We start from the raw sequence: 13,595 nt of genomic DNA on the forward strand, positions 1-13,595 counted from the left end.
AATGAGTATTTTGAATCGAATCAGATTTATGACTATATTATATGTGAATATTTGAAAAGATTAGATTTGTATAAAATCAGCATGAAATATATTTTTATGTTTATTTGCAGCATTGTTCTTGAAAATTATATAATATCTGAAATATCTAGTTGAGATATTTGTTACTTACTGGGCTATCTAGCTCGTTATCTTTCTTTCTATTTTCAGATTCAGATAATTAATTACGAGCGTGGGAAGAAATATTGGGATAGAGCTTTTAGAAGCAAGATTTAGCGTTGTCAACTTCATTGAACTTAGATTTATTATTTTATTTTTAGTAAAATTTTATTGGATGTAAGATATTTGATTTAATTACTTGAATTAAAATTGAATAATAATTATTTAAATTTATTTCACTGTGATGCATTGATATCGTGATGAGATGCCTTCCATGCTTATGGAGAGAGTTCTTCATAAGTATGCGGCGGTTGCCATGACCTCCTACTTGCGATCTCGGGTCGGGGGCGTGATAATTAATGTGATATCAGAGCATAAGTGGATAAATTATGACACATAAAATTAGACATAGTATGAGTGTAGGTGGGTAGACACTAGGGACATTGAGATGATGACTAATATTGATTATGATATAGCTTAGAAATTTAGATTTGATACAAGTTCAGTGATAGATTTGAATCAGAGTACGCAGCGAAAGTATAATGGCTTGAATTATTTTCAAACTGGTGAGAATAATAATTTGATTTGACAGAAATTATGATGAAAAATTTAATTTTAAAATTAAAGGATGACATGATTTGATGCAAAAGTAATCCTAAAAAATTTGAAGACTTAAGACTAAAAAATTTTGAGGATGAAATTTTTTTTTAGGAGGAAAGAATGTAGTACCCCAATTCTCAACCACACAAATCTCAAAGCAATAAAAAAAAAATGAAAAAAATGAAAAAATGAAAAAGAAAAGAAAAAATAAATAAATAAATAAATAAATAATAAAATAAAAATAAGAGAGAGTTTCTCTCTCTTCTCTCTCTTCTTTCAATCTGAACCCTTACTTTCTCTCTCTAGAATTGGACTTCCTCTCTACTTTCTCTCTCTAGAATTTTCTCTCTCTAGATTGTTTCTTTCTCTCGATGGATTTCTCTCTCCAAAGTTATCCTTCTAAGATTAGCATAGTGAAAGGTTTCATTTTGATGATTTTGATCGAGTTTAGGGAGGAGTCTGATTCTAAGTGAGATTTTGATTTGGAATTTGTTTAGATTTAATTTTGAATTAAAATTAATATAAAAATATAATTTTGGATAATTGGCACTGAAGAATCTTCTAGAAGTTAGTCGATCTATTCATTCAGTACTCTGTGAAAGGTAAGTAATAAATCATCTTCTCGAGATATTTTATATGTATTCTAAAAATAAATAATTATTCTTCAAAATTATGCATGATTTATGAAATTATGTTTTGAAAGAAAAGTACTTTTGAAATATTATAGTACGTCGATTATGCAAATGTTCAGTAAAAAATTATGATATATTATGATATAAAAGTATTTTGATACAGATCGAATTTATGCTCTCAGCCTAACTATGTTTCAGTGGGCCCCACCAATGGAGATTATACGTTGGTACTCAGTGGACCCTGCCAGTGGGGGTTGTGCGCTGGTATTTAGTGGACCCTGCCAGTGGGGGTTGTGCGCTGGTGTTTGTGGACCCCGCTAGTGGGGGTTATGCGCTGGTATTCAGTGGACCCTGTCAATGGGGGTTAAACATTAGTCATAGTCGAGGCTGTTGAGTTACGAGTATTTTGAATCGAATCAGATTTATGATTATATTATATGTGAATATTTGAAAAGATTGGATTTGTATAAAATCGGCATGAAATATATTTTTATATTTTTTGCAGCATTGTTCTTGAAAATTATATAATATCTGAAATATCTAGTTGAGATATTTGTTACTTACTGAGCTGTCTAGCTCATTACATTTCTTTCTATTTTTCAGATTCAGATAATTAATTACGAGCGTGGGAAGAAATATTGGGACAGAGCTTTTAGAAGTGAGATTTAGCATTGTCAACTTCATTGAACTTAGATCTATTATTTTATTTTTAGTAAAATTTTATTGGATGTAAGATATTTGATTTAATTACTTGAATTAAAGTTGAATAATAATTATTTAAATTTATTCCACTATGATGCATTGATATCGTGATGAGATGCCTTGCATGCTTATGGAGAGAGTTCTTCATAAGTATGCGGCGGTTGCCATGACCTCCTGCTCGCGATCTCGGGTCGGGGGCATGACAATTAATATGGTATCAGAGCTAAGTGGATAAATTATGACATTTTGAATTAGACATAGTATGAGTGTAGGTGGGTAGACACTAGAGACATTGAGATGATGACTAATATTAATTATGATATAACTTAGAAATTTAGATTTGATACAAGTACAGTGATAGATTTGAATCAGAGTACGCAGCGAAAGTATAATGGCTTAAATTATTTTCAAACTGATGAGAATAATAATTTGATTTGACAGAAATTATGATGAAAAATTTAATTTTAAAATTAAAGGATGATATGATTTGATGCAAAAGTAATCCTAAAAATTTTGAAGACTTAAGACTAAAAAATTTCGAGGATGAAATTTCCTTTTAGGAGGAAAGAATGTAGTACCCCAATTCTTAACCACACAAATCTCAAAGCAATAAAAAAAAAAAAAAAAGGAAAAAGGAAAAAGAAAAGAAACAATAAATAAATAAATAATAAAATAAAAATAAGAGAGAGTTTCTCTCTCTTCTCTCTCTTCTTTCAATCTGAACCCTTACTTTCTCTCTCTAGAATTGGACTTTGTCTCTCTACTTTTGTTGCCCAGCTATGCAACCCAAGGGGGGGTTGAATTGGGTTTCTAAAAATTTTAAGCTTAACTAATGACTTATGAAAAATGTTCGTCAATAGCTAAATGAATGAGAAGAATAAACTTAATTCAAGACTAATTACCAAAAGCAAGAATGCAAGAAAATAATGAAGAGTCAAAGAGAAGCAATTATGTACATCACAAACAAAAGGATTTATAGTGGTTCGGTGCCAACCTTGCACCTACATCCACTCCCCAAGCTCCTACTTGGGAATTCCAATCCACTAATCTTGTATTCAACCCGAATACAAATATCGGAAACTCCAACTCTAGCTATCCCAAGCTAGACCACTTATTTTTCGGGTACAAGCCAACCCAATACACTCTGATTCTAGGTTCGGATCAACCTTCTCTTGTTTTGCAACCCCTCCAAAATAAAAACAATCACTCAAACTGAGTAAAACAATTTATAGCACAAATAAGTACAAAGAAAGCTCCTTTAATGAGCGAATATAACTTTAAATACACTTTACTCAGGAGAAGAAGACCCTTTTTGGATTTCCTCAAAGTGGTTGGGGACTTGAATGTGCACTTGAGGAGTTGGTGAGCTTGGTTTAAAGGCTTCTTCAAAGCTTTGAATGAACTCTTGATAAGGGCTGAAAAGTTGGCTTGAAAAACCCTTTTTCAAATTCTTTCTTTTGAATGCTCTTGAATGCTCTCTTGAATTCTCTTCAAATCTCTTTCAATCTCTTACTTGTTTCCCACCTTTTGAATCCTTTTATAGCTTTAAGAAATAGAGAAAAATATTCTAGGCTGAAAAAGAGCCGTTAGACCACCTTAAATGAGCATTAAAAGCACTTAAAACGGGTTAAAAACTAGCCGTTGCGGAGAAATCCCGTCACAGGGGTCGACTCATGGGTCGACTCATGCCTGGGGGTCGACTCATGGGTCGACCTCTGTGGAAGAATACTAGAAAATAGGGTTCTGTAATTTTTGGCCTAAAACTGCAGGGGTCGACTCATGGGTCGACTCATGCCTTGAGGGTCGACTCATGGGTCGACTCACAGGTTGTGCCAAGCCAAAAATTCTGCGTGCCAAACAGCTCATTGTGCCATGAGCTGACTCATGGGTCGACTCATGGATTTCAAACATGCATAACTTTCAAAATACAAGTCCAAAAATAATGAAATTTTTGCCAATGGATCACAAATCTTTTGTTCTATCATTTAATACGTTCAAATCAGGGTTTTGGTAAAATTATGATTTTGCCTCTGAAGAGCAATGGGTCTTTTTCAAATGAAAATTATTAGTACCCCTTCAACTGCTTTGTATCATCAAAATCAATCTAAGGAGCAACAATCTCCCCCTTTTTGATGATGACAAAACACTTGAACAAAAGTATCTATGTGAATCATGAATTTCAAAAGAATGCATTATAAGTGCATTAGCTTGAAAAGAAGATTGATTCTTTTGGCATGTGATACAAATGCTCATTTGCATAAATAGTTTGCCCATTTGCTTAAAGATTTGAAAATTTGCTCATTGGATTATGTGATTTTGGTGTTAGAGTAGAAAATTTGTTTTTGTTATCAGAGCAAGTTGTATCTTGAAAATTTGCTCATTCTTATTTGATTATTTAGTTTTAGTATCAGAGCAAAAATAATTAAGTGTACCAATGCATATCTAAGAATTAATTATAAAGTATATCAGAGCATGTCAAATTTAAGATGTATCAGAGCAAGTTAAATTTTAAAGCATATCAGAGCATGTTTAAGGAGTAATTTTAAAGGTTGCTCATTTGCATTGTACTTAGCAATTTACTCATTGTATTTTTGAGTCATTTAATAATTTTGCTTTTGATATTGTTCTTTAATTTCTCCCCAATTCATTCATTTTATTTTCAAGTCTTTTAATAATTTATAATTTTGCTTTTGATATGTTTCTTTTTCTTTAATTTCTCCCCCTTTTTGACATCATCAAACATTATTAACTCCCCCTCTTTTTCTGAATACGTTTTCTCTTTATTGTTTCTTCAAACTTCTAGTGCTAATCATTAATGTTTGCTCCTCCTGAATACAGCAATCATTAACCAAAATATACCATAGATTACCATAGATATGAATTATCAACAAAGAGAAGATATATAATCAAGAGATGATTAACATCATTACAAAGAGTAGATATATAATTAAAAGATGATTAAAAATATAGTTGTTTCAATACATATTTCATATCATAAAAGTCAGCTAGCTAATGTCATTACATGGCCCAAAATACAGATCCTAGAAAGAACAAGAGACTAACACCTAGGATCTAGTAAAGCTCATGACTAGATGGATCGGAGTCATCAGAGATAGGGTGAGGAGATGATGGATCTCGACCAAGAGCACGTCCTCTACTCCGTCTGCCTCTGCCACGAGTGGAGGTGCTGGCACGAGCAGGTGAGCGAGATGAACTAGGAGGCTGAGAATGTTGAGAGGCCAAAGACTGGACTGAAAGAGTGAGTCTAATGAAATCAAGAACGTTCAGTGCTCTCGAAATAGACTGAAGCAGAGCAGTGAACTGAGTAGATGCATGCTCACTCGAGCCTCTGATCTCTCTCCTCAATAACTCATAACCACCCTCCAATGCATCTCTAAGCCTGCCAGCCTCTGCAGTAAGGTCTGTGACCTCAATAGAGCTCTCCTGTGGCTGAGGATGGGCCAAAGCTAAGACTTGCCCCTGTAAGTCAAGAACTCTCCCAGTCAGTCTCCAAATGCTGTCCTCGAGCTGCTGAATCAGAATAAACTGATCTGAGATCAACTGAAATACAGTGGCGATATGGAGAATCAAGGTCTGATCAGATGAATCTAATGTAGTGGACCCTGGTGTAAATGTAGAAGTGCTCCACTGTCGAGAAAGCAAGGAAGCCACACGCTGAGAAATCTGCTCGATCTGATCATCAGCTAATCTAAACTCTGGAGGAGGTGCTCTGCTCTCTGACTGATGTACTGGTGTGTACCTCCTGGCAGAATCTGAAGGGCCAGCCTCTGGGTCTGAAACAAACTGGATATCTGGAGATGCTGCCCTGAAGTCATGGAGAGGAGATGAGGGACCTTCTTCTTCAGCTCTGTCTTCTACTCTGTCCTCAGCTCTCTCCTCAGAATCTTTGATCCAACCACCATCAGTTTTAGTAAATCCCATGCGGTGCAGAGTGTGTTGGTTGATGGTGTCTGCGTGAGAAAGCTTAGCAGATGCCTCCCCCTCAAAACTGACTCCAAACCTCCTAAAAACTAGTGTGAGAGCCATACCAAAAGGCAGATGTGCCTTGGATCTGTTCAGTGTCTCTCTCATGGCCTCAATCATTAAAGCAGGGAGGTTTAATGGGGTTTGAGTGATCACATGAAACATTATACAAATATCTCGACCAGAAAGGAGGTCATGCCTACCACTCCTTGGGAAAAAAAGCTTTGTCACTAATTGATGTAAGATTCTCATTTCAATTGACAAAATTTTGGCTTCCAATTTATTCAAACTTCCCGAGTAGGTTCCTCCTAGAATTACATTGATCCCCTCTTCCTTCACTGGGAGTTCCATGTAAGAATATCCCTCACAGGGCAAATGTAGTATCTCTCCCAAAATAATAGGATCCAGACAGATATCAACTCCCTTAACTGTAGAAGTTACTGTTCCATTGCCATAATGCAGATTTTGATAAAATTCTCTAACCAAGTCTACAAAAGTAACTTCCTTGAGAGAGCAGTAAAAACCCCAACCTTGGTTTTTTATCTTTGTCCCAAAGGAGAAACCTTCTTTTTCAAAGAATCTAAAATCCACATTCTTGTCGGTTTCAACCTTCCTATCAGATAGAGGGATTTTGCTAGGGCTAAGGGGAGACTGAGAGGGACCTTGAGCAGACACTGAAGCCAGAATGGGAGCAGTGGAGGACTGAGCAGCTTGCCTTTTCCTGCGGACGCTTTCTTCCAGCTCACGGATCGATTTTCTTCTTTAAGGGAGCTTCATCTTTGGGGCCATTCTTACCACAAGAGCAGGCAGGAAGACTAGGAGGATCAAATGGATGAGTAGTAGGAGGGTTACAAGAGGATGGAAAGAGATTTTGGCGAAGAGAAGAGATGGTTTTGAGAAGAATGGTGGAGGCTAGGGCACGCTCCAACTGCTTCAATCAAAGGAGAAAGATGCGAAAATCTCCTTTCCCAGGCGGTGATTTGAGGTGGAGAGGAGAAGGGAGAATGTTCTTGGGTCAAATCCCTGGTTTTGGAGAGAAAGAAGATGAGGATGACGGGTCTTGGAGGGAGGAAGATGAAGAGAATAGAGGGTCGGCTCATGAACAGGTTTTAAGACAAAATGGAATGAGCCCGTGGGATGTTGGCCGAAAATTACAAGTTTGCCAATGGGTCGACCCTAGGGGGTCGACTCATGAATCACAAAAATTCAAAAAAAATATGAATAAATTCTAAAAAATTTAGAATTTTGGGAGTAGGAATTTTGCTCAATGACAGGTTGTGAGAATGATAATCTTGAGCTTTTAGGACCAAGAGAGATGATGGAAATTGATCTCAAATCGATTCCTTGGAAATGGAGAAACACTTAGGCATAAGGATCAAGAATTCCTAGATTTCTCCTAATTTCACAGAATCTATCCTCACTAAGGGCCTTTGTAAAGATATCAGCTAATTGATTTTCAGTGCAAACATATTCAAGAATTATATTTTTGTTTTGAACATGTTCTCTTATAAAATGATGTCTTATTTCAATATGTTTGACCTTGAATGTTGAATTGGATTTTTAGTTAGATTTATGGCACTTGTGTTGTCACATCTTATGGGTGTTTCATTAAGTTTGATTCCAAAGTCTTCGAGTTGTTGCTTAATCCACAAGATTTGAGCACAACAACTTTCGGCTGCAATGTATTCGGCCTCAGCCGTAGACAGTGCTACCGAATTTTGTTTCTTGCTAAACCAGGAGATTAGGTTAACTCCAAGAAATTGGCAAGTTCCACTTGTGCTTTTTCTATCTAATCTACATCCAGCAAAATCAGCATCTGAATATCCTAATAAATCAATTAGTGAGTCCTTAGAGTACCATAACCCTAGAGTTTGAGTACCATTCAAGTATCTAAGGATTCTTTTAACAGCATTCAAATGAGATTCTTTAGGATTAGAGTGATATCTAGCACACAAACAAACACTAAACATGATATCAGGCCTACTTGCAGTTAAATATAATAAAAGCCAATCATACCTCTATAGTATTTTAAGTCTACACATTTATCTTCTTCATCCTTGTCAAGCTTACATGAGGGGCTTATTGGTGTGCCAATTGCTTTGGAGTTCTCCATTCCAAATCTTTTGAGTAATTCCTTGGTGTACTTGCTTTGTGTGATGGAGATTCCTTCTTTTGTTTGTTTGATTTGGAGTCCGAGGAAGAAAGTGAGTTCTCCCATCATGCTCATTTCGAACTCCCCCTGCATGAGCTTAGCAAAGTCTTGACAAAGAGATTCATTAGTAGACCCAAAAATTATGTCATCAACATAAATTTGTATTACTAACATATCATTTTGATTTCTTTTAATAAAGAGGGTTGTATCTACATTACCTCTTGAAAAACCATTATTTAGTAAAAATTTGCTTAGCCTATCATACCAAGCTCTAGGTGCTTGTTTTAATCCATATAAAGCTTTATTTAATTTAAAAACATGATTAGGAAAAGCATGATTTTCAAATCCTGGGGGTTGTTCTACATAGACTTCTTCAGCAATATATCCATTCAAAAATGCACTTTTGACATCCATTTGAAATAATTTGAATTTCATAAAGCAAGCATATGCAAGTAGAAGTCTAATGGCTTCTAATCTAGCAACAGGTGCAAAGGTTTCATCAAAATCAATTCCTTCTTCTTGATTATAACCTTTAGCAACTGTTGGGTATAAAATACCCACAGCCGAAGTCCTCAGCTGAATCAGCTCCAGTAGACTCCACCCAGACTCCTACAGGAACCGGGCTCCGCCTACGACTCCAACCTCAAGGGGGACTTCGCCCGGACTCCTACGGGAGCCGGGCTACATCGCCAACGTCAACCGTCGGTAAGCCTTGTCCGGACTCCTACAGGAGCCGGACTTCACCTTTAACTTTAATTGCAGGAAGACTCCGCCCGGACTCCTATGGGAGCCGGGCTTCATCCTCGACTCCAGCGGCTGCAGACAGACTTCGTCCGGACTCCTACAGGAGCCGGACTCCGCCAACAACCTCAACCGCAAGTAGACTCCGCCCGGACTCCTACGGGAGCCGGGCTCCATCCTCAACATTAGCTGCCGGTAAGCCTTGTCCGGACTCCTACGGGAGCCAGACTTCGCCTTTAACTTTAATTGCAGGAAGACTCCGCCCGGACTCCTATGGGAGCCGGGCTTCGTCCTCGACTCCAGTGGCTGCAGACAGACTTCGTCCGGACTCCTACGGGAGCCGGACTCCACCAACGACCTCAACCGCAAGTAGACTCCGCCCGGACTCCTACGGGAGCCAGGCTCTGTCCTCAACATTAGCTGCCGGTAAGCCTTGTCCGGCATCCTACGGGAGCCGAACTTCGCCTTTAACTTTAATTGCAGGAAGACTCCGCCCGGACTCCTACGGGAGCCGGGCTTCATCCTCGACTCCAGCGGCTGCAGATAGACTTCGTCCGGACTCCTACGGGACCGGTCTCTGCCAACGACCTCAACCGCAAGTAAACTTCGCCCGGACTCCTACGGGAGCCGGGCTCCATCCTCAACATTAGCTGTCGGTAAGCCTTGTCCGGACTCCTAGGGAGCCGGACTTCGCCTTTAACTTTAATTGCAGGAAGACTCCGCCCGGACTCCTACGGGAGCCGGGCTTCATCCTCGACTCCAGCGGTTGCAGACAAACTTCGTCTGGACTCCTACGGGAGCCGGACTCCGCCAACAACCTCAACCGCGAGTAGACTTCGCCCGGACCCCTATGGGAGCTAGACTCCGATAGCTGCCGAACTTCAGCCGACAGCTCCATCACTCCCTGGCAGGCCACAATAATGGCCACGATCCTGCTCCACTTCCTGCGGCGGGTTCCGCGCAGCTCCATCACTCCCTGATAGGCCGCAGTAATGGTCGCAATCCTGCTCCACTTCCTGCGACGGATACCGCACGATTCTCCCATCCACTGGCAAGTCGTGGCAACAGACGCCGCTCCACTCCCCGCGGCAGACTCCATGTGGCACACCCCGGTGATAGCCACGGGTTCACTTCACTACTCTTCGCAGCAAACTCCGCCTGACCCTGGGCAGCCCACTGCCAGACGGTTACAGATGTCGCTGTCAGGCTACTACCCCCTCCGCCTATAAAAGGGGGCTCCAGATACGTTATTCGATAAGATCTCATCTTTTATCTGAAAACTCTGCTAAATTCTCCGTTCGAGCACTCCATTCTTGTTGAGGTAGAGAACTGACTTGAGCGTCGGAAGGTCTTGCCGGAGCAACCCCACCTCCGGTTTAGACTTCCTTTGCAGGTCCCGACGGCGACCACGACTTCCCCGACTCCAGCTTCTCCGGCGCAAGCAGATTTTTGCACCAATAGGATTGGCGCTAGAAGGAGGGGCCTGTGGCTTCACAGTACCCTTGTTCTTGAAGGAGCATTCAACGGAGCTGCCCCCGATCGTCTCCTCCGACACCCACTCCTTGTTTACCCCACGGGATCCATACTTGATGCCTCCTCGCAAGGCATCCACGCGACGGTCCACGGCCTCCACGGCCAGATCCCAGGCTCCGGCCTCCCTCCTGTTTCTCAACCTCCTCCTCCGACGGCGCCGGTCGGCGCGGAGCAATTTGACCTACTGGCGCAGCAGGTCAGAGGCCTCACCGAGGCTGTGCAAGCTATGCAGCAGCAGCAGCCGCAGGCATCGGTACGCCCGGAGAGGGCGTCCCCAGAACACCAAAATCCGACGGTGGGGCGGGCCACCTGGGCCAGCCGCCCCATCCTTCCTGGGAAAACGAACCCGAGGGTAGAGAGCCCTCAGTCAGACCACGACTCCACCCCTGGAAGATCCCTGCCTCCGTTCTGCCAGAGGACCCTCGAGACTCGAAGTCGAGAGGATTTCCTGGACCAGAGGCTCCAGGAGATAAACCGGTGGATCGAAGAACTCTGCCATGCACCCCCCACTTATGGTGAGGATATTTGTACTGACCCTCCCTTCTCCCAAATGATCATGCAGGAACCAATCCCGCCAAACTTCAAGCTTCCCCAGTTCGAAAGCTACGACGGAACTTCAGACCCGGTTGATCATCTGGAGGCCTTCCGGACGATGATGCTGCTTTACGGTGCTCCTGATGCCATTTTATGCCGGGCCTTCCCGTCCACCTTGAAGGGAGCGGCGAGGAACTGGTACTCGGCTTTGAAATCGGGTACCATCTTTTCCTTCGATCAAATGAGCCACAAATTTGTGGCCCATTTTGTCAGCAGCCGGCGCCCCCGGAAGGGTTCGAAATCCCTCATCAACATCAAGCAAAGGGAAGGAGAGTCCATTCGGGCCTACATCAACTGCTTCAACATCGTGGCACTGGAGGTCCGAAACTTGGACCAATCGGTCGCAATGGCCGCCCTGAAGGGTGGCCTTCAGAAGAATGATCTTTTGTTCTCCCTAGAGAAGAAGTATCCCAGGGATTTTGCTGATTTGCTGGCTCGGGCCGAGGGGTACGCCCGAGCGGAAGAAGCCTTCAAAATGAAGGATGAAGAGACAGCGAGGGAGCGACAAGCAGGAGACTCGAGTAAGCCCGCGATTGAAAAAAGGCCAAAGGAAGCCCGGCTGCATTCTCGATCCCCTCCTGGCCATAAGCGCGCCCATACTCCACCCCGGGCGCGCAGGCAGAGAAGCCCGGATCGTAGGGTTCGGCGGAGTTCCCCACCAGGGAGATTCTGCAACTACGCCCCCCTCAACGCCTCGAAAGCCCAGGTATTGATGGAGGTCAGGGAGCAGCTCCCTAGGCCGGAGAGGATGCGCACACACCTCGGGAAGCGCAACCCCAACAAGTTCTGCCTCTACCACCGTGACCATGGCCACGACATAGAGGAATGCATCCAGCTCCGGGATGAGATCGAGGAGCTCATTCGGCGAGGTCGACTCGACAGGTTCATCCGACGTAGGCCTAAGGGTAGAGGAGATCGGCCAAGGGCCCTTTCGCAGCCTGAACCGCCAAGAAGGGAGGAGCAACCCGGGGACCGACCTCCCATCGGGACCATCGACTCCATCATCGGAGGGCCTCAAGGAGGAGCGGACAACCTACAACCGTGGAACTCAAAAAATCTGTAAATGTATCACTTACGATTTCACCTTGAATCTAAATTTCTTTCTACTTAATGTACTCTTCCCATCTGGCGTGGATTTATTACGACTGGATATGACCCCTCCAAACGCTTGAAGCAAAGTTATGTTAGGAACGGGGGAGAACCCCGTCCTAACATACCTAAAATGAAAGTTTGACTATCTCAAAATTGGATTGGGGGAGAGGCCCTACAACGCCCTAATGTGCCCCCACAGCCATGACAGGAACAGGAGGAGAACCTCGTCCTGACATGAGCAAAGTCAAAGGCCCGGTTCTTTTAGACCGGATGGGGGGAGAGGCCTTACAGCACCCTAATGTGCCCCCACAGCCATGTCAGGAACAGGAGGAGAACCTCGTCCTGACATGAGCAAAGTCAAAGGCCCGATTCTTTTAGATCGGATGGGGGAGAGGCCTTACAACGCCCTAATATCCCCCACAGCCATGTCAGAACAGGAGGAGAACCTCGTCCTGACATGAGCAAGGTCAAAGGCCCGATTCTTTTAGACCGGATGGGGGGAGAGGCCTTACAACGTCCTAATGTGCCCCCACAGCCATGTCAGAAACAGGAGGAGAACCTCGTCCTGACATGAGCAAGTCGAAGGCCGGTTCTTTTAGACGGATGGGGGGAGAGGCCTTACAGCGCCTAACACGCCCCCAGCCAAGCCGGGAATGGGAGGAGAACCTACCCTGGCTCGAGCAAAGGGGAAGATCTGGACTCCTACGGGAGCCAGGCTCCGTCCACAACGCCAAGGAAGACTTTACCCGGACTCCTACGGGAGCCAGACTCTATCACGACGCCAAGGAAGACTTCACCCGGACTCCTACGGGAGCCGAGCTCCATCCACGATGCCAAGGGAAGACTTCACCCGGACTCCTACAGGAGCCGGGCTCCATCCACGACCCAAGGAGACTTCACCCGGACTCCTACGGGAGCGGGCTCCATCCACCGACGCCAAAGAAGACTTCACCTGGGACTCCTACGGGGTCGGGGCTCCATCCACGATGCCAAAGAAGACCCACCCAGACTCCTACGGGAGTCGGCTCCACCCGCACTTCTGCAGCGAGGGCTGATGGTGATGAAACCCAACCGCCCAACAAGATCGGATGAAAGGAAAAAGTCCCTCCGCGGTACCTCCTCGCTCTATGCAACCCTACGAAAGCGGGGGGAGGGCCCTCACTTTGGAGAAGAGGAGGAAAATAAAAAAGAAGGACTTCATCTAACTGAACGGGGGGGGTTCCTACCGAACACCTCCGACCTCTGAAAAAGACTTTCGACACCGCTTAGGAAGACAACGACATCCCGAACAATGCGGAGCCCGGACGGTCAAGCTCGGGCCTGCGGCCATGTACGATGAGAAGGCGAGTTAACGCATCGACGTCCGGCACCCCCCAACGACGTCTACATCAGACAGGTCAAACGACAAG

This window comes from Elaeis guineensis, chromosome 3, assembly GCF_000442705.2.
Source record: "Elaeis guineensis isolate ETL-2024a chromosome 3, EG11, whole genome shotgun sequence".
Lineage (NCBI taxonomy): Eukaryota > Viridiplantae > Streptophyta > Magnoliopsida > Arecales > Arecaceae > Elaeis > Elaeis guineensis.